This window comes from Cataglyphis hispanica, chromosome 26 (assembly GCF_021464435.1).
Source record: "Cataglyphis hispanica isolate Lineage 1 chromosome 26, ULB_Chis1_1.0, whole genome shotgun sequence".
Lineage (NCBI taxonomy): Eukaryota > Metazoa > Arthropoda > Insecta > Hymenoptera > Formicidae > Cataglyphis > Cataglyphis hispanica.
The window spans coordinates 2,040,806-2,066,145 of NC_065979.1; the positions used below are offsets into that span (position 1 = coordinate 2,040,806).

Here is a 25,340-nt window from a genome sequence, read left to right on the forward strand (position 1 = left end):
TCACGCGACTTCTTCGTCCTCGTGTGTCACCGGTACGTCTTGCGCGCCCGTCAGAGAGAAACGGCCCTCTCTGTCACAGTCCGCTGATCTTTCAACTGGCAATCAGGCAGGGCTGTGGGAGACCGGCCGAGCTCCATATTATAACAATCGTAATCTGGTGCAGGCGCGTATCGCACCGAAAACAATTGGTTATGCAGATATTGGTATTTTTATATTTTCGATTCTATGCACATCGAAATGTTTTCTATACAAAATATTCCAGATTTTCGTGCATCCTTTCATATATGAGGTTTTCGAATAAATTCGAAGTAACGATACTTATAAAAATTTAGATAAAAATTTAGAGGCGATAACAGTTTTCTTATTACAAGCTATTCAAAATTTAGGAATTTTTTAGATCCAAAATCAAAAGAATATTTTATGATTCATTTAATCTCGAGTAGATTTTACAGAAAGAATATCCGAATAACATTGAGAATTATAAAAATATAAAATTTAAATGCGAGAATTAGTTATATGCCATCATTTTAATGTAAAAATATTTTTAATTATAGAATAAAACTTCTTTTGGCTTTTGAAATAATAACAGAAATAAGCGAGATAACATTCAGCAATATATATCGCATTGCGTATGTATTATAATGTGCTTGCCACGAGATACTAACGTAGGAGTACATGAGCTCACGTGCTGAAATTAACTCCGGCCCTATCGCTTTTAAAAATAATTGGTAATTATCGATATTATTAATAGTTTCGCTCGACTCCTCGTCGGCAACAGGCCAACGTATATGCAATGTCAGATTTCTTCGTCTCATTTACTCTTACAATGTTAATGCATATATATTGAATATTTATCTCAATAACACGTTAATCGTATCAATCCTAAATTAATTTTTATATATTACCATTTGTCCTCAAGTCTCAATTTTATAGAGATTTTGCTAAACAACTGTCATATTTACGTAATGTCATAATTAATATTGTTACACAATTTTCCATTAGTTTAACTGGTTTTTTCTGATAAAAACATATTAAAGAAATGAGTTTTGAGACTGTTTGTCTCTCATTCGCGAAAGTAAAACATGCTGGTGAATCTGTTTAAGCAATTACAAATTGCGTGCGTCAGAAGTACCCACACGCTCGAAGCCGCGCGCGCGCGCTAATACACACACGCTTCTTTAAGCCCATTGTATAATAGGGGCAATGATTTATCGTCGTGCAACAATGTGCGTAGAAGTTTCCACGGAGAGAAACGAACGGTTGTTAACGACTCCGGCTTGGTTCGAATGCCGTCGACTTCGTCGAAGCGCGCCGCGCTTTTTTTCCACGGCCTAGAAGGCGATTCGTTCATCAAAGTATCGATTGGTTCGTATAATAATTACCTCTCCCGCATTAGGGGTGGCTACCCCCTCCGCCCGTGGCATAAACGAGCCCCGCTGTCTTCTATTAGACTAGACTCTGCCAATAGGGAGGATAATGGGAGGGGCGGGAAGGGGGCGAAGGGGGAATGGACAGCTGCTCCGTTCGTCGGCCAATCCTTCGCGTTGGCCGTGTTAATTAATTATTTATCCGCGTCGCGGATAAATATTTGCCGATTATGATGAGGCGGACCGGCTATTCCGTCCGGGGATTCCTGGGAATCGCGGCATCGATCGTACCGCGTAACCAATCGGCAGTTCCTAAGAAACGCTCGCGACCTTTACATGGGTGGAACTGAACTCTCTCTGAGTAATACCCTAACTATGTTTAAAAGAGCCGTAAATGGAGGGAAGGCTTATCGGGAAGTTTTTTTTTAAGTATTTCCTAATGTGCTTGTTCAAAAATATACAATTTGTAGTGAAGCATACCTGAAGCAAAGACCATTTCTAACACTCGTCAATTCATAATGACATGCACTATGAAAGTTTTTTTTAGATTACATATCGTTTGCTCAAGTTCTCGACTACAATTGTCCAAGAATTTCGTTGAGATTGCACCATCCAGTCCGCGATGTTACTACAAAATGCATTACTTTTAAAATGACCTATGTATTGGGTTGGCAACTAAGTTCCCGCCGTTTTTTTTCAATAAAAATTAACAACTAATTAATCAATAATGTATTCTCCCTTGTTGTTTACAACTTCTTCCCAACGTTCAACAAGATTTTCAATACCTCGTTGGTAGAAATCATCACCCGGTTTCGACTCGAAAAATTCATCCAACCAAGCTCTCAATTCTGCATTAGTATTGAACGAAACTCAGCGCATAGCATTTGAAAGAGATCGAAAGAGGTGGAAATCCGAGCTTTTGCGGTCTTAGAACCTTGATTAAAAGCAAAAAGAAGGAGGTGTCGAAAATGCTCATTTTTCTCAACTTGACATTCCATTTTAATGATCTGAAAATTAACATAAATTAACTCGAACAAAAAAAAAAAAAAAACATAGATTCCGGTAGAACAAAACATCCTCTTTCGAATGATTTAAAACATTATGCCAAAAACATTTAATGACATGCGGAATGTTAAAATTTAAAAAAAACGGCGGCAACTTATTTGCCAACCTAGTATATCTACAAAAAATGGGGAGTTTGATCGATAGTTCCTATTTAGCGATAATTATTTAAGACACAAATTTGAACTTGATGGAGAAGCGTATCATATATACGTATATGCATTCATGAACATGTGATTATCATCGTGCAAGATTTTGCGCGGCGACAACAAATGCAGTCCTCATATTTCATAGAGACAGAGGTAGCATATTAGCAATTTCGCGTTGCGCCACACAGCGTATACTCGCGGCCTTAAAATTAGCTTTGCTCTTGATTCGCATTAGAATGCAGCTTGGCCAAACAATATTACGTATAAACTCGCCTGTCACGCACGCCGGTTTCCGCAATTTATTATAAAGCCTACATACAATAGCGTGTCCTAATGCAGAAAAAATGCATTCATCAACTTAATAAAACGACACACTTGTATCTCTATATATCGCCGACTGTGCTGTTGCGCATTTAATCAACGTCTATAAAATTGTTCATGTATGCGCAAAAAGCTGTGGAAAATAAATTATGCGGACAAATAATTTTCCTCGCTTTCGTAAAAGCTCTCTTCATTCTCAAAGAATTTCAATCTTCATAAAATAGAATCACCACGTTGTCGGATTAATCTGGGAAAAAAAAATTTCATTATTCATTCTCGATGTTGTCCGCAAAAATATTTTTTTTTTTTTTATCAGTAATTAATCTACGCGATTGGACTTCCTTGAGATTTCACGCGTTGAGGAAAAATCTCTCAATCTCTCGACGATAGTCCATTTGAATTGTACGCTAAAACAATTTGTGGAAGTCATTCTGGACGGACAGCCGCGGATGCGTAATGTCGTCGTGATTGACAACGAACGCAGTGCGAACAGCGAGGTAAGAAGACGGTACAGGAATGACGCTGTGCATGCAGCTTTCTCGACTCCGTGATTTCGCTCGTCTTGTCGGTCGGATGGGTGGGTGGGTGACGATGTTAGCGGGTATTTCTGTATCTAATTATAATCCTTGGGCGAGGGAGCGAGGCAATCGCCTAAAATTAGAGCATATAGTCCAACCAGTCTACGCGCTGCTTGCTATTTTATATTTCGCCGTCTCTTTCGCACCGGATGAAGCACGATTTCTTTCCCTCTCTCTCTCTCTTACTCTCGCTCGGTGTCGCGACTTCCCTCATCCCTGTAGCTGTTTTATCGCCTATCCTCCTTTCATCGTGCCGAATATCGCCGCTTCTCGCAAGTTACTCACATCCAATTTCGACGCACGCCGCGTGTAATTCATTTACAAAACTGTCATGCGTGTCAGATTGGTCAAAAATGAATGTGGCATAAATCTAATACGTTATGCGATATCGCGACATGGTTTCAACTATGTTATCTTTGTGACGAAACTGCGGCGCAATAATTCTCGATACCACGGCTGAATTTGTTTAGCTCGCATTGATGTCTAATTAGCTGTTGGCGCGGATTCAATTCTACGCAGAAATTTCATTTGCATACATATGACCGGTTTTCACCAAGGAGGATCGATCGAGCTTTTCGCCGAGATTCGGCTTTTGACCGCACTGATTTTAATCAGTCTTAAGAGAGTCTTCGTAGCAATACATCAGTCAACATTAACTTTGATTAACTAAATTCTTTTTTGCAATGCTCATATACAGATTCTTGCCACGCCTTTCGTCCACGCATTCCTTAATCAATTTAAAATTAATTTTTTTTTAGCGAAAATTGGATCGAGCATCATATTTTTCTCAACATTTTATATTTTAAATATTTTATAAATTATTTTATATTTTAAATCTTGTTTTTATATATTTACTGAAAAGTAAAAAAATTAGGAGATTCTGTGATTTATTTTTTTTTTTTTTTGGCTTAAAATATTTATTACACAAAAGTCTTTAGATCTTTAAATCTATAAATCTTAAATAAATCTAAAAAAATCTTCAAATCTTATAAATCACACTGATTAAACCTAAATAGCTGGAACTAGTAAAATCGCGACTATAATCTAAATAGAACAAATCGGTGAAGCAGGATTAATTAACTCAGGCCGTTAGTGCGAGTCGGTCATTTCACTTCGCTATATCGAGGTTGAGGCTCGGGCAGCTCGATTGAAACGATCGGGTAGCGCGAATGCCCTTAAGCTCGTGCCGCGCATACACAGCGAGGCTTTAATTTCTTCCCTCCTAATGGGCTTTTTCGCCCGAGCTAAAGAGCGAACGCGTAGGATTAAACGGCGCGCAATAGATGGGCGGCCGTCGAATGAGGCGATTGCCAGAGAGCGACGTCGGCAAAAAATAGACGAACCAAGAGAAACCTGATGGCAATTCAATCCGCGAAATTATGAATTTCTCCAAGACGGGCAAAGAAAGGGATTCGGAATACTCCTTATACATTTGAATTCTTTTGATGGAGAAAATAATCGGAAAAACTCCTTAATATATTAAATTAATATATTAATATAATAATATAATATATTAATATATTAATATATTAATATATATTAATATAATAATTAATATAATAAATTAAACTCCTTAATAAGAAAGGCGAATTTCTTTCTTAGAAATTAAATAACGATATAATTAAAAATTACATATCTACATAATAATTAATTATATCTTCTCAATTTAATTAATAATGATAATCAAAAAAAAAAATAAATAAAATAAAAGAAATTAACAGGAACATTCTATAGAGAATCACTCCTGTCAATCTCTTTTCATTCATCTTTTTGAACAGGCATCGGTAGCGTTTTAGGGGAGCGGAGCCCCATGAGGAAAGAAAGGGGAGGGGGAGGAGGGTAAAGTAGAAAAAGTAATGATTCGTAGTGAGGCCATGACACGAGCGACAGCAATGATTAGCCGCTACGGAAGAATAATCGAAATAATGATAGGTTTGCATTGGCAACCCCTTTGAAAGACTCGAAAAGAAATGATGGCGAGACGAAAGCGTACGACTTGCTTCGCTCGGTTAATTGTCGTCTGGCGTGTCGATGAATATACCCCCGGATCGATCACACGCAAATATTACCACGAGGTGTATGAAAAAAAAAAAAAAGCTGGAGCTTCTTTGTGACGAATACACTAGCGACGTGCGAGGCTGTCCCTCCGTAGAGATAATTAGAGTTCCAATTTTTGACTTAAGTATTGAATAGGCATTTTGATTAATCGGAATTAATATTTATCTTTTTCATTGACGTTCAAGAACAACATTCTTCGGCTATTATATCATTTATACTTTTAATATCCTTTAATTAATGAAACATTTTTTTTCTTGACAATTATAAGCATGAGAAATAACTTTCCAACTATTTTGAGGATAATTAAATTAAAATAGAGTGTCGGAAAGAAGATATACGAAAATTTTTTGGAAGCGAATTCTTGTATAAACGATATGTTAACTTTGCTCTACGCGATTTTTTTTTTCCTATACAATCGATCGTAGTGTTGGTATTTGATCTATTTTCTGTTTCGCGACTCCGCAAGTCGCAGAAAATTGCCGGTTGTGAACTTGGCGCGATCATGAAGAGCCCACGATCGGGCCTCTATGCCGAGAATGATCGCCGGACATGCGGATAATAATCGTTGATTGCCATCGATCGAGAGTTGCTCCGCGGCTTTTATGGGAAAATCGTCTGACACGTGACGATCGCTGTGGATGATCGACAGCCGGACTCGCTGATACGTGACTTCGATCCTTAATCATGACGAGAAAAAGAAAAAAAAAAAAAAATAGAGGAACGGAGAAAATCCCAGAGAAACTAAATGTAGAACCATGCTATCGATCTTTGAGCAAAGACATAAATGTCCAGTTGATATAATTTTTCGTAAATGCATGTGATATAATTTTTTTAGCACATAAAACATGAGAGAAAAATATTTTGCATATATGAATTATTAATATTTCATTTATAACTATATATCAAATATAAAAAATAGTGTGTATGAACGTATATATTATTATAAATTAATATATAATAAATTAATAATAAATTAATTAATTATAAATTAATATGTATATTAATATGCGCATATATATATATATATATATATATATATATATATATATATATAAATGAAGCAGAAATATACAGGCACATTTAACAATTACAATAAATTACACAAGGAGCATAATAGACAAGCGAGAGGCAAGCATATTTATTAACATATGCAAAACTCTACACGAAACGCATCGCAAATGAAAGAAAACGCAGTTTTCACATTAACAATTTATGATATCTTAACTGCTATTATAATTCAAGCAAGATAAGAAAGATATACTACTGCTTAATGACATTATTTAATTAATTTGATAATGTAATCAGAGATATTCTTAATCATATATTGACTTAATAAAATCATTTATATAAATAAACTTTTTGATTTTTTTGTGTTTCGATTTCACTAAGCAGTATCTTTGAAATTTAAATGCTGCAAGTGTATAAAAAAATTCGTCGCGTACCGAAGCGAGCGCAAAATAGATATATGTATATCTCGCGAGTATATTGCGTGAGAACGCAACTGAATCGAATCGAAGCGGATAAACGATTTCCGGGGGCTCGCAAAATTTTGCATTTCTCGCGAAGCCGCGTGCACGTCTGCTCTATAGGCCATAAGAACATCGTTAAGATTATATTTAGGCATCATAAAAGAAAATATGCGTCCGTTCGAGCCAAGTCTCGCTCATTACGCGAGACAGCATTAACGCGGTCGATGCAGCCAGGGAGATTCGAGCATCTCGTGTCAAAATATATATATATATATATATATATATATATATATATATATATATATATATATATACGTATATATACAGTAGGTAATATTTACGTGGTGAATTAGCAGCCTCGGCTTTGGCACTCGGCATTCGTTTTCTCACTCGAAATCGCCGTGAATTTATTGTAAATAAATTGGGAATAATTGCGTGCCCCGGAATTCCCCGCCTTGCTTTTAGCCGAGAACCTTATCACACTATTGTACTGACATAATAACGGTCATGCTTGAATTACTGTGATTATTGCGAAAGATTATTGTACTTTTCTTGAATAAAATGATTTCCAATATTTTAAAATAAAAAGATTAATGATATTTTTTCGTCTATATTTTAAAGATCTAGTTTTAAATTTAATTAAATTAAATTTAATTAAGTTTATTTTTACATTAATTCTTATGCAATAATTAAGGAATAAGTTCTCAAGTTCAACAAATTTATTTTGATTTCTGTATACGTATTTAAGACTGGGATAAATCAGTTTTGGAACTTCAAAAATTCTATTAATATATATAATTATATTAAATAATATATAAAAATAATATATATATATATAATATATATTATTTTTTTTTATTTTTGATGCTAAATGCTTTTAACGCTGAGTAATTCAAGGATTAAAAAAGAAAGATTAATTGTCAAAGCATTGATGCAATCGTGTGTGTTGCACTTGAAATGAATGATGCGTGTCTTATGCGAAGCGTCGCGATGCTCTACAAACGTACCGTATCGCCGCGACTTCCGGTGTCCGTGGCAAACTTCAAAATTTTCTCGTTGCACATAGCCAGCCCGATGTAAGGTCCTTGAAAATGTCACGATTCCCTTCTCTATTAGAGAATTTCTAGGTCAATGCCGCCTAGCGTTCTTGTCACGGAGCACATTGGCGACCGATTCTGTGTTCGCGTGATAAAAAATTCGGTGCTATTTAGCGCAAGTTTTTGTATCGAATTGAAATTTCTGCTTACCACGAACATCAATCGCACGATACGACCTAAAGGGTCTGTCATCGCGGATTCAAGGATGATCGTTATGAAATTCTGCTTCGAAGTGTCAACGGTATCAATCGATCTGTTCGTGACGTAATCACGAGTCGGAACAATTGAAAATCGTATTGGGAATAGAGTCCTCCATTAACGAATAACGTGAAAAAGCACACCGTAATTTCTCACACATGGTTTCAAAGAATTTGTTGGCGAGAGAGTGGGAAAGAGAAAGGGACGCTTCGATCGAACAGCTGATGCAGTAAGAGAGAAAGAGAAAGAGAGAGATAATAACGACGAGCATAGTATCGTCAACTATATAAACAAGGAAATCTTATCGGCACGAAATCCGCCACGATAATTCCGAAAAATTTTTATTAAAATGATATAAACTTTATTCTATGTTTTTAATATATTAATCAAACAACTTTTTAATAAAATAAAAAATATTCAAATATAATTATAATTTATTATAGCTTATAAAGAATCCCAGAACAATGTTTCGATAATATTACTTTGAGGAAAAGGAATTTGCAAGAACGCGAATAATCACGAGGGATCGGCTGCGGAAATCAGACCGTCAGAGTGCCTCCTAGGGGGTTGGTCGTGGAAAATCGCGAAGGGCGGGTCGCGGATGAAACCGGGGATGATGCGGGGGTGGAGGCGGACGGTCGGTGAAAACGCGGTATGCAAAACAGGCGGCGAATTTGAACGGTCCTGCGCAGAACGGATAGAGCCTCACCTCGTGTTACCGGAGTACCTCGACAATCTCTCTCTGTCTTTCTTTCTAATTTCCCCTCCCCTCTCGTTCTCTCTCTCTCTCTCTCTTTCGTACACACACACACACACACACACACACACACACACACACACGCACACGCACGCACGCACGCACGCACGCACGCACGCACGCACGCACGCACGCACGCACGCACGCACGCACGCACGCACGCACGCACGCACGCACGCACGCACGCACGCACGCACGCACGCACGCACGCACGCGCACGCACGCACGCACGCACGCACGCACGCACGCACGCGCATAACATGCAGACTCATAATGTTCTCTTTGCGATGCATGCATATATCGCACGCTTTTCTCGCAATGTGCGCGACAGAGACAGAACACACACACACACACACACACACACACACACACACACACACACACACACACACACACACACACACACACACACACACACACATACACAGTCTCGCGCACCTCTCTCTATGTTTCTCGCGCGAGTGTGATACACGTGCAGGCGGCGATCGCGTATCCTTCTGAGAGAACGCTGCCGACGATAAAGCTCGGGTCGGATATACCGGCGGTATGTCGGCCGCGTGTCACGTCGCGACGCGGAATATCATCGCCGACGGCGTCGACGTGGTGCGTCGTCGTCGTCGTCGTGGCGTGAGCGCGAGACGTTTTCCACCCGGAATCGAGTAAAATGGCTGCTCTCGCCGCTCCGGCGCGCCCGAGCTTACTGGCTTGCCTCCCTTCGTTTGGGTCCCCAACACAGAGACCGCCACACGCGTGCCGTTATATGTGTGTGTGGTGGGTGCACGTAGTACAAGCCACGTACAAGCGGGGGAGCGTATAAGCGCGCATGCACACACCGCGCCGCGTCGACGCCCGCCAGATAGAATGCACTGCTCTATGTGTGTGTATGTGTGTGTGCGTATGTGTGAAAATGCGTATATATATATATATATGTGTGTGTGTGTGTGTGTGTGTGTGTGTGTGTGTGTATGGATGTTTGCCTGCGATGAATACACGCGTGCGAGACGCCCGACACGCACGCACACGCGTGCACCGCGCATTCTCGCCCCCGCCGTCAATCGCGCGCGCACGTGTTCGCGCGCAGAAACAGCTGAGCGTGTGAAGGAAACTTCGAACCTTCGCTGCCTTCAATTGATGCGGCTGAAAGTCGAAAACTGACCGAGTCACTTTTATCGAATTCTCGCAAAAGCGTGAACAGCTGTGTCTGAGGCCATCGACTTTTCGTTATAGAGAAATCGATATAGAGATTAAAAGCTATATACATGCTTTCTCTAATCTTTCCCTGTTGTATGATATAACGGATAACAAACTCATCTTTCACAATTTTTCAGTAATGTAGAATGAAAATGAAAATGTATATAGGGTTTTTGATATATAATAAATATTCTTTAATTTAAATAATAAATATTAATAAATTTCGTAAGTTTAATAATAAATTTTGTAAATTTAATAAATATTAATTAATTAATAAATATTATTAAATTTTGTAAATAACAAATATTTAATATTAATTCTAATTAATCATTTCTTCCAAAAGATTGCGTTTTTTATTTAACGTTTCATGTTTTTAAAATCCACTATTTAAAAAAATATAAATATTGACAGCTATTATGTATACATATATAAATTGAAAAAAAAAAGTTTCTGCGTCTGAAATAATCATATAAAATCTATCCCGAATCATCTTTTAATCACGAATATAAATTCAATGTTCAACTTCCTAGTTTCAGATTCACTCGGTAAAATTAAAAACGGTGGACTATAACCCGTTAGAGATATCGCTACAATCGTTTCGTGCGGTCATTATATCATGCAACACAATAGCAAAGTGACTCAATAAAGAAGCAGAACGAAGAGTTTGCACACGTAAGGATCGACAGGAGATAGTGCGAGAGGCGAAAAAAAGAAAAGAAAAAAAAAAAAAATCTTACGCGTGCTTTTACGACGTCTCGCAGCCAAAGAGTCGTTGCAGAGCCGCAACGTATGAAAGGCGCGATTGCAGTCGCTTGCTTTCCGGCATTCTTACGGCATATCGTACTGCGAGCATTATGAATATGCAAATCGGTGAACGAGGGTAACGGGTGCGTTGACCAGCGCGCGTTTAGTAGACATTCGGCCTTTCTTATCGCCTCGTCAATGAGGCGAGAAACGGTTCGCCCATCAATCGATCGATTGATCGATGAGTGATGATAATCATCTTCATTTTGGCGATGAGAACCGCGAGAAAATCTCCGTCATATTGACTGAACGAGCGAAACGAGCTGGTTACGATCTCGCAAAAATTGTCCCATTGAAAAATTAATTATATAATAAATAACGCGTCTCTCTCTCTCTCTCTCTCTCTTTCTCTCTCTCGAGCATGCAAAAAGAAGGAATATTCAAATGTCAATTAGAAAAAATTGTACTATGCCATTTCAGTCGAGTGGACAATGATTTTGGCGAAGTGAATCTCAGAAATTCAGGAACGCTTGTAATACATTTTTTGCACATTGTCGATAAATCGAATTATTGCCGCAATAATTTTTGACATATTAACTGAGTGCGTCAAAATACATTCTTAAGAATTATTAAAATATTTGTAATATATATGGTTGAAAGGAAGGTAACGTCACAGTTATTTTTTTATTTTTACATTGTTTTGTTTCTAATAAAACTAAAGTCTTCTATCGAGAAAACGACATTATTTTCATTCCAATCTATTATATATATATATGTATATATGTGTGTGTGTGTGTGTGCGTGCGTGCAATGCGCATATTCGAAACCAATTAAAACTCGCTTGAGCTTCAATTAATATAATTTCTGGAAATTACTAAATCCGATGTGCCAATTTCTTTTCAAAATTAACAATAAACATGCTTGCATTATTTCTCTGAAGAGCACACTTTTCCACCTTCGGCGATATACACGCACAATTTAACGTGATAAGAATTAACGATTCGTGCCGCCGACTCCGTAAACATAATATCAAAGATTAATTTCGCACTTGGGCGCGGTAAAAAAGAAAAAAAAAAAAAAAAAAAAGAAAAATTGCGACCAACCGAGCTCTTCCTCCTCTGCAATTTGATCGTTTATCACGATCAATTAAATTTCCTGCGCGGCGACGATAATTGACCGACGCTATCACGCTTGTACCATAGTACGAAGAGAGAGAGAGAGAGAGAGATAATCTCCATCGCAAGTGCCGATAAATGGCGCATTCGCGTGAACGCGAGCGCAGTCGCTGTATTGCGCTGTCATTATTTTACGAGATACGCTTTAAGCGTAATAAATTTTATTGTGCCCTCCTCTCCCCTTTTACCTTCGCGGCCCACGCAAACGAGCCTCCGATATGCTTCCTCGAAAGGAACGATCCAAATCTAGAAACAGATTTTTACGATAAATACCACTAAGGACAAATTGCGTGCATACATAGCCGTAAGAAAAAAAGTATAGCACGTGAGTTAAATAAAATACATATCAGGAATATAACAATCTGTATTCAATTAGCATCGCATGATATGATTCCAAATTCTTATCACGTTTCATGTGACATAAAAGCTTCAGTAACAATTTAGGACAAACTATTAAACATAGATGCGTCATTTGACCTTATCAAGATATTTCAAAATAGATTTTCAACGATTTTAAAATAAACTTTTAAGATAAGAGTGACTGAAATAAACGATAATCATTTATTGAAATAAAATCTGTTTTTATGTAGACACCGCATAACGGGTGCTCATATACCTTTGTAATATATATTTATCGAATTCTTTTATTACTGATTTTGGAATCAATTGTGAGAGACATCACTTTTTTGTATGATTATATTATTACTTATATTATTTTATTTATATTTTACTTATATTATTTATAATATTTACTTTAATATTTATTTTACTTATATTATCTTATATTATTACTTAAGCGTACTTAATTATCAAATCAAATATCATTACATGTCAATCTTATATGGCATGTATAAAAATAATAAAAAAAAAAAAATATAATTTTTATAAAAAAAAAGAGACATGTGAGTCGAGATATGTCATTTTTCCGATGCAAAAATAATGCACTTTTGCTTGCAACGAGTGCGACATCATAACAACGTTGACAAACATGCGCGATTATAAAAGTCAATATTTCCAACAATATCTCACATCTCTTTCTCGACTAGCTGCCTGCAAAAATTCGGTATAATATTGTTTTTTTTTTTACAAAGCCTGCACATTATTTAATTTAACAGGGCAACAATATTTAGTAGTAATTTCGTAAGTTCGTTCTTAAGAATCTTATGATCTAAAGATCTTAAGAATTTTGTACCTATTTTTGAAATATTAGGAATTTAATCAAAATTGTACATAATGTTCTTACATATGTTCGGAAACTTATAAAAAAATCCTGAGTCCATTCAATGAAGCGATCTATTAACAAAAGCATGAAAATTTCATAGATGTTCTACTATTTCTTCTGAATATCTGTGCAAAAACTGAGCACAATTCTCTTAACAGTTTGAAAATTATTTAAGTTTAAAGTTACTATTGATTCTTATGAAAAATCACATATTGTAGTACTTATTAATAAATTTGACAAGGAAAAAATATGATCAATGAAATAAAAGTTTTCACATATATTAAGAAAACTCTAATAAATACTTGGGCAAAACTTGATTTAGATCCACTCCTTCGTTTAAAAATTATTTACTAAAAATTGTAGAAAAGTATTATCTGCCTCTTTCTCTCTTTCTGCAAATTACTCGTTTTTTTATTGTTTTTTTTGGCAGTTGATTTCAGGAGATATTCACGATCAAAAGTTTTTGCATTAAATGAGGAAAGATATTAATCAGACCTATTTTCTTTTACGAAGACGTCAAAATATATTATATTATTTTGTGATATACTTTAATTCTTTTCCGGATTTATTTGTGTAATTTTTCAAACAGTATAAATGTAAGAAATGTTTCTTTTTTTTTTTTAATTTTGACAGTTTTTTGTTACTATTATACATGCAAAACTATTCTTAAACTATCTTCATTAAAAATCGAAAAAAGATGAGTAAAAAAAAAAAATAATTTCTTAATTATTATTATTTTCAAATTAGGTGTCCAAATTCGTTTCCATTTTTTTTTTTGTACTTAAATTCATTTTTTAAATAACTTGCGTTGCAATATCCGTCTATAATTTTATCAATTCAAGTCGTCTTATTTAATAAAGTGCCTGTCACACTTTATAGCGTCATCGATTTATACATGAAAGCACCGCACTTTGTTCGTATATATTTTATAAAGGGAGAGAATATCTGTTTAAATTTTAAAAAGTGGAAAATTTGTGAGGCACGTGTGCGTCCTAGTGTGCCCGCGCAAGAACGATGAAGATTAATCTTTCTAATAGCATCTATCACTATTTACTCTGGGTGGGTTTTCTTAAGAATATGTTTATATATTATATGCGCCGTAGGATTTCTACGTTTAGAAACGTACGTCAATATATCAATTAGCCGTAATGACGTGTTTCTACGATCGACGATTTCTACTTTTTCATGCTGATTTCTCACATTAAGTATGCGCGCTAGATATATAAACTGATGATGGTCCCCGATTAGGATCGCATATAATTTCTCTTTCGATCTGCCTCGTACACGGCACGTATGTAGAATATTTTTTTTGTTATACGATCCGCGAGAAGTGTTTAAGCAGCAGAAGGAAGGAATGAAATGTAAAATATAAAATAATATTTTTTCTATGCGAGAAATTTATAACAATTTCTTAGCACGCGTGTGTGCATATGTGTTGTACGCATCGTCATTTCTATAATTACAAGAAATTCTTCTCCTACTCACGAGAATTAATGACGAATAGAGATTAAAAGCGCATGAAGTTCATCAGACGTTTATAGATTGTATTTGTAAATCTTGTGGATCCTTTGAAAAAGTTTGCGCAAGATTGCTTCTATTGTGTTGCGGCCATTATCGCGATCATTACTTTAATCAGATTTTTCCGCAAAATGCTATCTCCTGAGAAATTGCAGACGCTCGTCCACGCGGCGAACGAGTTCGGAGGTATTATGAAATAAATCTCGTTATTGCTTGGCCGAGGAAGAAAAGCGGGCGGTCAGTTTTAATTAAAGAACTCGAGGCGTCAGCTGCTCCTTGCCAACGGCTCTCCAGTTTCCCTTCCATCCCCCTTCTTTTTTTTTCCTATCCGTGCATTGCGACCGATATCGTCTACGTATACCTCGTAAAACTTGCGGAGTTGATGAAAAAAAAAAAAGTCGACGGTGCTTAGTAAGAAATCATAATCCCTCACGTGCCCTTTTTGACAGTCTCTTTGACTGTCATATCTATTATAAGGTATTATCAATTCGTGACATAAAGATTAATTAATTCTAAGTAAGTAATAAAAATATATTTCCTATTATATTGTGAGTTATTTCTAATTCATGTGTGTAGAAATATTTATATTTAAAATCAAAATATATGTGTATATATGTAAGAGAAAATTTTAAAGATATAAAAGACAGAATTTAAATATAAAATATATTGTATATAATAAAAATATATTATAAATTATAACTCTAAAATATATTATAAGTATAATAAATATAACTATAATAAATATATAATATATATTATAAATTATAACTATAATAAATATATAATATATATTATAAGTTATAACTATAAATAAAAATATATTATAAGTTATAACTCTCTCATTAAAAGGACATATCAATTTATTTGAATTCTATTTTCATAGATGCAACATTTTACGAACCGGTGACCTTACGAGGCGAACACACGATGAATTCGCGAGACTCGCGCCGCGGACATGATATGATCCGTTAAAAGATTAAGTAGCGATCTGCTCAGAGTAACCAAACATCGCGAAATCCAATAACGCGCTATACTTGACAAAATAATGGCAGACTACTGGCACGGCTAGCAGACATAATTGACTCAGTAATGACGAGGTAAACGGACAGTTCTATTAAGCGTCCCGACGATTCGCCCGCGCGCGCGTGTGTGTGTGTGTGCGTGTGCGTGTGCGTGCGTGTGCTTGTACGTATGTGCGATGCATACCACACGTGTGTAACTGACCGCAAATGCAGAACTAATTGCTTTCACATTTCGCAAATGCGACGTCTCGCAAATGCCGTCGTGACCACGGACGTTTGCAATTTGTAGCCCGATGACAATTAATAATTTCATTCTCGTCGACGGACCGTGTCGCTTGTGTCATTCCCAAAAGTGAATATTTGTTAAATAATTAAAGTAAACACCGGACGTAGCGTCATTTTCACGAAAACCTTTCATCTTTCCGCGATATTTCTTGTTAGTCAAAATTCTAAAAATGATCCAGTTTTTTAAATTTAATTCGATTCACATATCGATGGAATATCGGCGCTACTTTGCCGGATTAATTATCGCCAATTAATTTTTGATAAAAAATCACACTGTATGTAAAAAAACATAATTATTTTTTATTGTGATACAAGATTTATGAAGATGTGCTTTAATTAGTGCATTTAAAGCAAAAAAAAATCTTTGCAGCAATAATGAAATGTATTCCGAAATATTAACCTTTTTTAATATTTAATTATTCATTGATAAAATTGTTAGCTCCAATTGATATAGACATAGTTTCCAAGAAGTTTAAGCTTGTTCTGCTTGTTCTGCTTACGGCATCCCATTTTTTAGTATAGCTTATCGATAGTCAACTTTGTAGACTCACACTGACAATAACGTACATTTACATAGATTTGCATTGAAAACATGTTTTGTGCATATTATTAAATAAAATCACAGTCCTTAATTATCATAATAACAACGTCAGCATGAAAGGACATATCTAAAGTAATTAATTTCTTTTGCGATGCAATTTAGATTGCGCGTCAAACGTGAAACAAAATCATAATCAATATATAAAAAAAAAAAAAAAAATATTACAGAGCGCGTTCAGTGACATTTTAATTACATACTCGCTACGATTAACATTCTGTGTGTCCCCTGATCAATTAATATATTGATAATTATAGATCCAAGATCCAGGATATTTTAAAGGAAATCTTAAAGAAGGGCAAAGAGAAAAATTCGAAGAAATAGCACTCATATATAATTGTAGCAAATATATTAAAAACTGTTTAGAGGCATATCGCTGTATTCGTGCTTTCTCGAGAAAAAGAAAACATTCGTATTGTATATGAATAGACAACAAAAAATATTAAAATCGTGAGAGTAGAGATTAGCGATAATGTGGAAACTTGAAGTAGCCACGAGAAATTCTAATGAACACCAACTCAACCATTAGGGAGCCTCATTAGCAACTTTTAATTCTCCAAAGCGAGCCTTCTCTCTCTCTCTCTCTCTTCCCAAGCTGCTCGGAAGTGCAGTTACCGCGCGGCGTTATCAGTGGCGAAAAGCAGAAAAAAAAAGCAAGAAAAGCGCAAAGGAACAACGGAAGAGGGGCAAGAAAGGGGGGTGGAGGAGGAGGAGGAGGAGGGGAAAGACAACGACATCGGACAGCGGCAAACAGCAACGGCAGCACGACCTCGCGGTGGCTCGCGCGCCATTGTGTGTTCCCTTCTTCTCCCTCCTTGGCACTCTCTTTATTCTTCTTCCTTCTCTCATCCCTTCTCATCTGTCCTCCCTCCCCCCTCCCTCCTCCTCCTCCTCCTCCCCCGCCCCTTCCTCCTTTCTCCGCGCGAGTGTGGGCTTTATTGTGTTTGAGCTCGACGCTTCGCCCTCTCCTTTGTTTTGTTTTCGCGCGCCATTAGAGGGGCTAATTGCCGCTCATACGCGATCGCCTTTTGTTTCCTCCTTTTGCCATCTTTTCTCGACCCTTTCTGTCTCTCTCTCTCTCTGCCCTCAGCATCTTTTCTGTCCAGCATCTCCTTGTTCTTTTGCCCGGTGCACCCTGACCAACAACACGACGATGCCAGCGGCGAAGAGCAGAGTCACATAAGCCTTCTCGTTTCTCTGCTCTCGAATGTCCTACCCACGTCCTCTCTTCCTCACGTTGCTCTGCCGTCGCAACGGGCTTCTCCCTCCTAAGCGGCGCGGAGAGGACCTGTCATTCCGTCCTCTTTCGTTTTCTCCTAGAAGCGATTGGTTTTTGTGTCGCGTGCTCCTCTTTATCTTTCGCGTTCTCGCCCTGATCGCGACTGTTTTCTTTCTATTCTACCCTGGACGAGATGCAGGCACTCGCGAGAGGGATGGAGAGAAATGAGGGACGAGAAGGTGAGGAGGGAGACCCGTTTTAACGCGTCAACGCCTCGATGACCTCCGGTTTTTCCTCGACTTCTTCATGACCGATCGGTCGCGTGTATGTGACATTCTCTCGCTTCTTGTTTTTTTCACCCTCACAATCGTAGAAGTGAAATAAAATGAGTTTATTGACTGAACGGGAAAGTAATCGATCTCAAGATCGAGTCTTAGAGAATTGAGTATCGGAATGATCGGTTGACAGATCTAGAATGCGGATCGCCAATCTAGCAGAACGCGATAATTATTGAGAGGTTAAATAAGTTATTCGATAACATCAACGAAATGCTGTATTTTTTAATGTTATTGACTTGTTAATTACCAGTTCTACTATTTTTAATGAGATGCGATTACGCTGCAAGTTTGCTTATCGTAGAAAGCTTAAAGATTGATCGAGCCAGTTATGCTGTACGCTCTATTCATTTAAAGCATGGAAAAAATAATAAATGCTAATATTAGATTAAACAAGTACTAAAATAGATATCGTGTGACATTTATAAACAGCTGTATAAGATCTGCTCAATGCATTGCACACTTTCTCTTAACTGCCAGTTAATAAACTAATTTCTTCTTATAGAAAATATATTTATATTATATTTTCTTTATTTCTTCTTTTCTTTTATTCCTTTTTCTTGTTTTTCTTCTATTTTTTCTTCTTATTTTATTTTTGCACTTACATATTCTGTACATCAAAGGGATTTCTCTTCCTGTTCATTATTAATAAACAAATAAATAAAAAAAATAAATTTTCCTCCAATTTATTAGCCATCGACATTAATCTAGTAATGTGACAAAAAAAAAAAAAGAAAAAAACCGAAGCGATGAGAAAGATTTATCCGAAGAAAAGAATAGTATGAGGGGAATAGACGGAGAAGCGACGGTGGAACCAAGATTTTAGTGCTAAGAGAGAAAAGATCCGGCGGTTTTAATTCGCCGGGAAGTTAATAATTCCGTCATTGTGCGATCCTTACCACGGTTATTGTTTCCTTGACGAAGCTCGCGAGACGAGGGCACCTCGCATTTTCCTTTTATAGTATTTCTTTCATTCTGAAAAGGACAATGAGTAGGAAAGATGTTGCTTTTATTTTCCTCTTTGCCACATATATATTACGATTTAATTATTGGCTTTATTATGATTTTGTACTCCCTCCGAAAAGAGACGATCGTGAAACGAAAAACTGAGAGATATGCTCACAAGTATTGTAGGTAGAAAGAAGAAAAATAAGGAAAGAAATTATGAAGTGTCGGTTATGGGAAAGGTGGCAGTACAATCTATATTCCTTTTTTTCTTCTGTTCTTGATAGTATCACGATAAAAAGTTTTAAAAAGTTACATATCTTTGACAGGCCTAAAAATTACATCAAAATTAAACCAATTTTTATTACAAGTAAAATTATGTTTTATTGAAAAATGAAAATGTATGTCTTGCAAAGTCATCTTTTGAGAAATATCTCGCTAAAGTTTCAATAAAAAATATCAAAAATTGATATTTCCCGGCAGCTATTTTCCCGAACGTTATTTGTAAAAACGATACCAGAGATATCTCCGCCCCACAAAACCAAAATTTTCCGTTAAACTCGACGAATAAAATTCGCGCTCGTCATAAAATATTTCCGATTTATGGTTTAGTTTTTTTTTTATAAATAAAAAGAGACTATTTTTAGGTAAAAAACATTTTTTGCTATGAACCGCTGCCATTTTTTGAAAAATCAATATTTTAAAAATCGGCTATGACAAATATTAGTTTTATTCATCTAGTTTAAGGGAAAATTTTTGTTTTTTATTTCAGATGACAGGGGACGGAGTTATCTTTGGTACCGCAAACGCCGTTTTTAAAAACACCATTCAGGAAAATAGCTGCCTCATTTTTTTTTCTTCTTTTTATTAAAATTTTAAGGAAATATTTTCAAAAGACTACTCTACAAGACATGTATTTTTATTTATAATAAAACATAATTTTACCCACAATAAAAATTCCTTAATTTCAATCTAGTTTTAGTCTATCAAACCTCTTAAGTACATGCTAACAGTTTCATTATTAATTTTACTAAATGATCGATATCTACTTTAATAAATTTGCTAAAATAATATATAATTCAACATTTTATTCGACATTATTTTTATTAAAAATAGCCATAATAGTCGAAGTTCGCATACTTAATATGCTTGCAACGTTATTATATTCTGATCCTTAAATAATTCTTTTATTTGCCAATTTACATATAATTTAATTATTACCTACGCTTGTCAATTGTTTTAATTTTACGCTATTTGACTTCTTATAATCGAAAGAGCACTTATTGTGTGAAGCCAACTTTGTTTTTCCCGATGTCGAACGGAAATGATAGATTGGTCGTGCTTTCCGACGCACAAATGAGCCTCGTGATATTACGAGCGGCACACCGCGGCCGTACCTAGTGCGCGAGAAAACGCGATGCAAAGCGACGGGGGCCACGAATAATAAAATAAAATTCACACGGAAGCGGCCGGCCCGAGCCCGTGCCACGAACTCGCGACTAACTCGCGTGATTGCAATATTGCGGGTCCGAGTAATTGCGATGCCGGCGCGAGGCCGATTTTCTCGGAAGCGATTCGAGAAGGCGAAACGTCAGCTGACCGTATTGTAGTTCGCGCGCGGAAAGAGGGATAAGAGGGTAGGACCGCAAGAAAGGAGGAGGGGGGAGGGGGGAGGGATGAGACGACGAAGGGGAAACGCCGGCGAAGAAACGCGCATATTCGCCTGTCCAGAACGTACGAGGGGGGGGGGGAGAAGGAGGCAGCATGGCATGTCCCCCCTAATTATAGCAACAATAAAACAATTTTGATAATTATCTCAACTAGTGTATGGGAACACACGGCATTACGGCGGGCACGGCGCACAGGCAGAGAGACGGAAAGAGGAGAGAACGATCGGCGGGGAAGGAGGAGAAAGAGTGAGTGCGAGAGAGGAAGAATGAGGAGGAGGAGGAGGAGGAGGAGGAGGAGGAGGAGGGGAGGGGAGGGGAGGGGAACGAAGAGGAGAGGACACGACGACCGGGGCAGAATAATGACAATAATTACCATTTATATGCAAGTGCCGTCATTACCTGCACACGAGCAGAGCACGCATTCAATTTCGTATCTAATTTGAATAATTCAAACAAATCTCCTTCCTGCCCTCCTTCCTCTGCACGCTTTATAATCCCAATAAACGCGATGAGACATCGACGGCGAGTCGCTTGCTTTTTCAGTACCAACGACGATGACGATGACAACCACGTTCCCATTCGTCTCTCGTATCCCGATTTTACCCTATATGCGCTTCACTTCGAAATTTGTAAGACGGTATTCTTTTCCCGGTTCGTCCTTATCGTTTCATTTCCTTTTATCAAGACTAACCGTGGCACCGCGAAATACAGGCGACTCTTGCCGAATCCTGCAGTGCCGGGCATGAGCGATCGCGATTTATGCTTCATCGGGCAAGTCGAACTCGCTCCTGCGACGAAAATTAGCATTTCTAATAAGAATCTTCGAGCAAAGCATCAACGTGACGTCGATTCGCCGGAATTTATGGAAGATTCTTAGTCACGCTACACGCGGCCCATCGCGACCTATTTGACCCCGGACATTCGGAAGCCTGATCTCATAATTTTGTCAACATTCGCCTATGACTCTCCCGCAATCACGAGCCACGCAGCGGTCGAAATGGCGATTATGTAAATAGGAGCGACTCGAATAGTACGAAGCATTCGAGTACGGACAATTACTTATCGACGTCTGATCGTACGACGACGATCGTTTCCTGTTCGATTCGCGATATTTTCATCTCTCCTCGGGTATAATTTTGATGACAGACACACTTTTATCGTACATGAAATATAGATATTATGCCAGAAATTGCCTTATAACTTAAAACAATAATAATAATTTTCTGTAATATTTAAAAAAAAAATTTTGTACGTGGCAATCTAGAAACTTTATTAAAGAAAGACATCAAAACGTATCAAAAAAGATAAGTAATTAAATGCTCAATTAAAAAAGATGGACTTGATTTCTTTTAGATAGACAAATTATTTATCGTTTAATATTATTATTATTATTATATTAATTATGGCAGTCATACGTCAAAGCTCTTTGCAAAATGATCGATAATAGATTCAGTCTCGAATCTGAAACCAAGAGATATAATCAACGTAATGGTAGTCCAATGATCAATAATTGAGCAGATAAGACACGACACACATTATGAATTGAATATATAGTTGGACAAATAAAATATATTTACTGTTCCAAATTTAATCGCAAGAATTAGTCTGATCTCCATCGATTGGGACATGTATTGAATAAAATAATTCTCCGCTTAAAGGAATACAATTTGAGAAAATCTGAAAGAGCGTTTTAGATTTTTAATTCTCTTTTTTTCGAGCATCGACGAATTGTCACCTATTCAAGGCATCGTCGGCCAGTGTGCTTTGCTCGTTTGCTCGCTCGCTCGCTCGCTCGCTCGTAACAGCAGCAAAGTGGCCCTATCAATATTAATCGCGATATTTGCCCGGCTTGGTCCTTGTCGCGCTCTCTATTACCAATTAATCCGATCGTGCGAAGTATGCTGCTGCGAGCGGACAGTTAGACCACGGTGCGCGAAAGAGACAGGAATAAAAAGAAAAAAAAAAAAGAAGGAAGAGCGACGAAGCACAAGGTTGGGCGGTAGGGAAGAAGAAGAGAAAGACAATGAGAGCGAGGGGGTGAGAAGGAGAAAGATGGATGTCGAGAGAAAAACGGAGAGATAAAGAGAGAAAGAGAGAGAGAGAGAAAGATGAGAGGGACGAGCTGTCGACGGGTTAGATATCGTGTCAGCCGAGTCGTCCAGCATTAAAAGTAATTACGACGTGATTGACCGAGGGCCCGTTGGCCGAGGGCGAGGCGACGCCGAGGGGGAGGCTAAATCATCGGAGTGACGCACGTAGCTCGTTGCTGCCTCCCAATTATACAATCAGCGAGAGCAAAGCGCGCGAGAGGCATCGAGGGGGGGGGGGGGGGGTGAAGGCGGCGAAAAAGATACCGAGGGATAAAGAGAGAAGAGCGTTGCAGCGGAGATGCGTCGCGGGTCTCTTCTGCAACGCGCGTGCGAGAGAGAAGGAGAGAAAGAAAGAGGGGGAGAGAGAGAGAGAGAGAGAGACGAGAAGAAGAAAGAATCACAGTGGCGGAATTACGTCAGAAATGTAGTGGGTAGTCGACGAGGTTGACGAAGATCGGTGTCATCGCGATGATAATTGCGCTGCGAAATCAGGCCCGATCGTCAACGACACCCCTTGAAGCGATCTCTACTGTGTGTGTGAAAAGTCACGTGCGCGCGCGCGCGCGAGAGAGAGAGAGAGAGAGATTATTATAATTCCAAAGCGTTTGTGCCACATGTATGTTATTATATGTATATAGCATATATAATATATATATATATATATATATATATATGCACGTATATTAATATTTATATTGTTACTAATAATATTGATATGATATAATATTTACATTACTATAATATTAATATTTATACTGTTACTGTTATTTATATTATTTATATATTATAATTTTTGTTAATGCGCTTAAGTGCACTTAATGAATTGCCGATTTCATAATATGCCTCTTGCAATAATTTGAGACTTGGCTCGAGAAATTCATACTTTGCACGCGGCGATTGCCACGCGTATTTAAGTGACGTGTGCGAAAGATTGATACATAGTGTCGAGTATTCGATACTTCGCGCGAAGAACGTCAGTGTCATCGCTAAACGGGCCGTAGACGCTGCAGAGTAATCAAGAGTAGTTGCGGAGCGAAGGGGCATTGTTCTTCTCTCGCCACTGCGACAGGTGCGGCATACTAATCTCGGTTTTGCAATGTTTCGCGAACGGCCAGCTTCGTGCTAATTTTGTTCCTTCTATTCGTACGTCGGACACAAGAGAATTGCGACTGTATTCTATCTTTTCTAAAAATGCAGCATACAAAATACACACACACACACACATATGTATGTGTATATATGTATCGAAAATAAAAAAAAAAGAATTATAATACTAGGAAAAGAAATTCGTAATAGTTTGATACTTTTAAACTACGTACTTAGGATTAATGTGATTATACTGGAATAACAATTTGTCGATACAAGATGTTTAAAATAAAATTCGAGAACTAAGAATAACGTATCGTAATTTGATTATTTCTCTTGCGAGTAATTTTCGATAATCTCAAAAATATTTATTGCAAAGTGTTTAAATGCGTTTTTTCTGGTCTCGAAGCGACTCGAAGAGGTCGATGAAGCGAGATGATCTGATCATGATCATTATTATCTATTATAAGGCAAAGTAACTTGGCTCGTTGCAGCTGCTGGTTCGTAATTTCATCATCAATGACAATATAGTACAATTTGTGATGTAGAAAATGACAGACGGGCACAATTAACTAAATAAAGTGTCAAATATAAATAAAAATAAATGTAGAATAAATAAAAAAGTAACTTGTCGATTTAATATATTTTACAAAATTGCTGCTCACATTATATAACGAAATAATCATGATCCTGCACTGTATTGTATTATTGTACAATATAGTTCTATAGAATCGCAGGATTTCTTTGTGCCTTACTGTAGAACTCACTACATAAAAATTGCAGTTATTGATGTAGATCGTATTACTTGTTTCGTACAATGCACGCGGAAAAATTAAATTACAATTATTGTCACTTTAATTGCGACAGATGCGCGATATGTGTTCTGTCGAAACGCGCGAACATGTGCGACGGAAACGATGTCGCAATTACCATTGTACTTATAACTCGAACGGTTCTTCTTTCTCTATTCATTCGCGTTACATACAGTCCAAATCGCACGGTCGAATTAATCGATGCTCATATCGTGGCTGTCGTATATTTATTTCTTCAAAATATCCATTTTAAGATAACACAAGCAATTTCTTTTGGAAATAATTTTTATAATTTTTATAATTCTCTTCTTCGAGTTTAGTTACACTTTTGTCTTAAAAATCACACAGGTCTCTGTACTTTTAGTACTAAAA

General features: G+C 37.2%; 2 protein-coding genes across 3 annotated transcripts in view; one reads left to right on the top strand and one right to left on the bottom strand.

Annotated features, from left to right (window-relative positions):
- Positions 1-25,340, bottom strand: part of LOC126858560 (zinc finger homeobox protein 4-like) — a 363,658-nt gene that overhangs the window by 317,651 nt on the left and 20,667 nt on the right. The window contains exons 1-2 of one of the 2 annotated variants that reach the window (XM_050608972.1): positions 9,009-9,069; positions 8,012-8,179 (exon numbers count right to left, since the gene is read on the bottom strand). The exons of the other annotated variant lie outside the window; for it this stretch is intronic. The gene's annotated coding sequence lies outside the window, so the exon portion shown is untranslated. Of the gene's footprint in view, positions 1-8,011; positions 8,180-9,008; positions 9,070-25,340 lie in introns of those variants that run through there. 2 annotated transcript variants of the gene reach the window in all.
- Positions 1-25,340, top strand: part of LOC126858609 (uncharacterized) — a 170,537-nt gene that overhangs the window by 103,199 nt on the left and 41,998 nt on the right. The window lies entirely within an intron of this gene.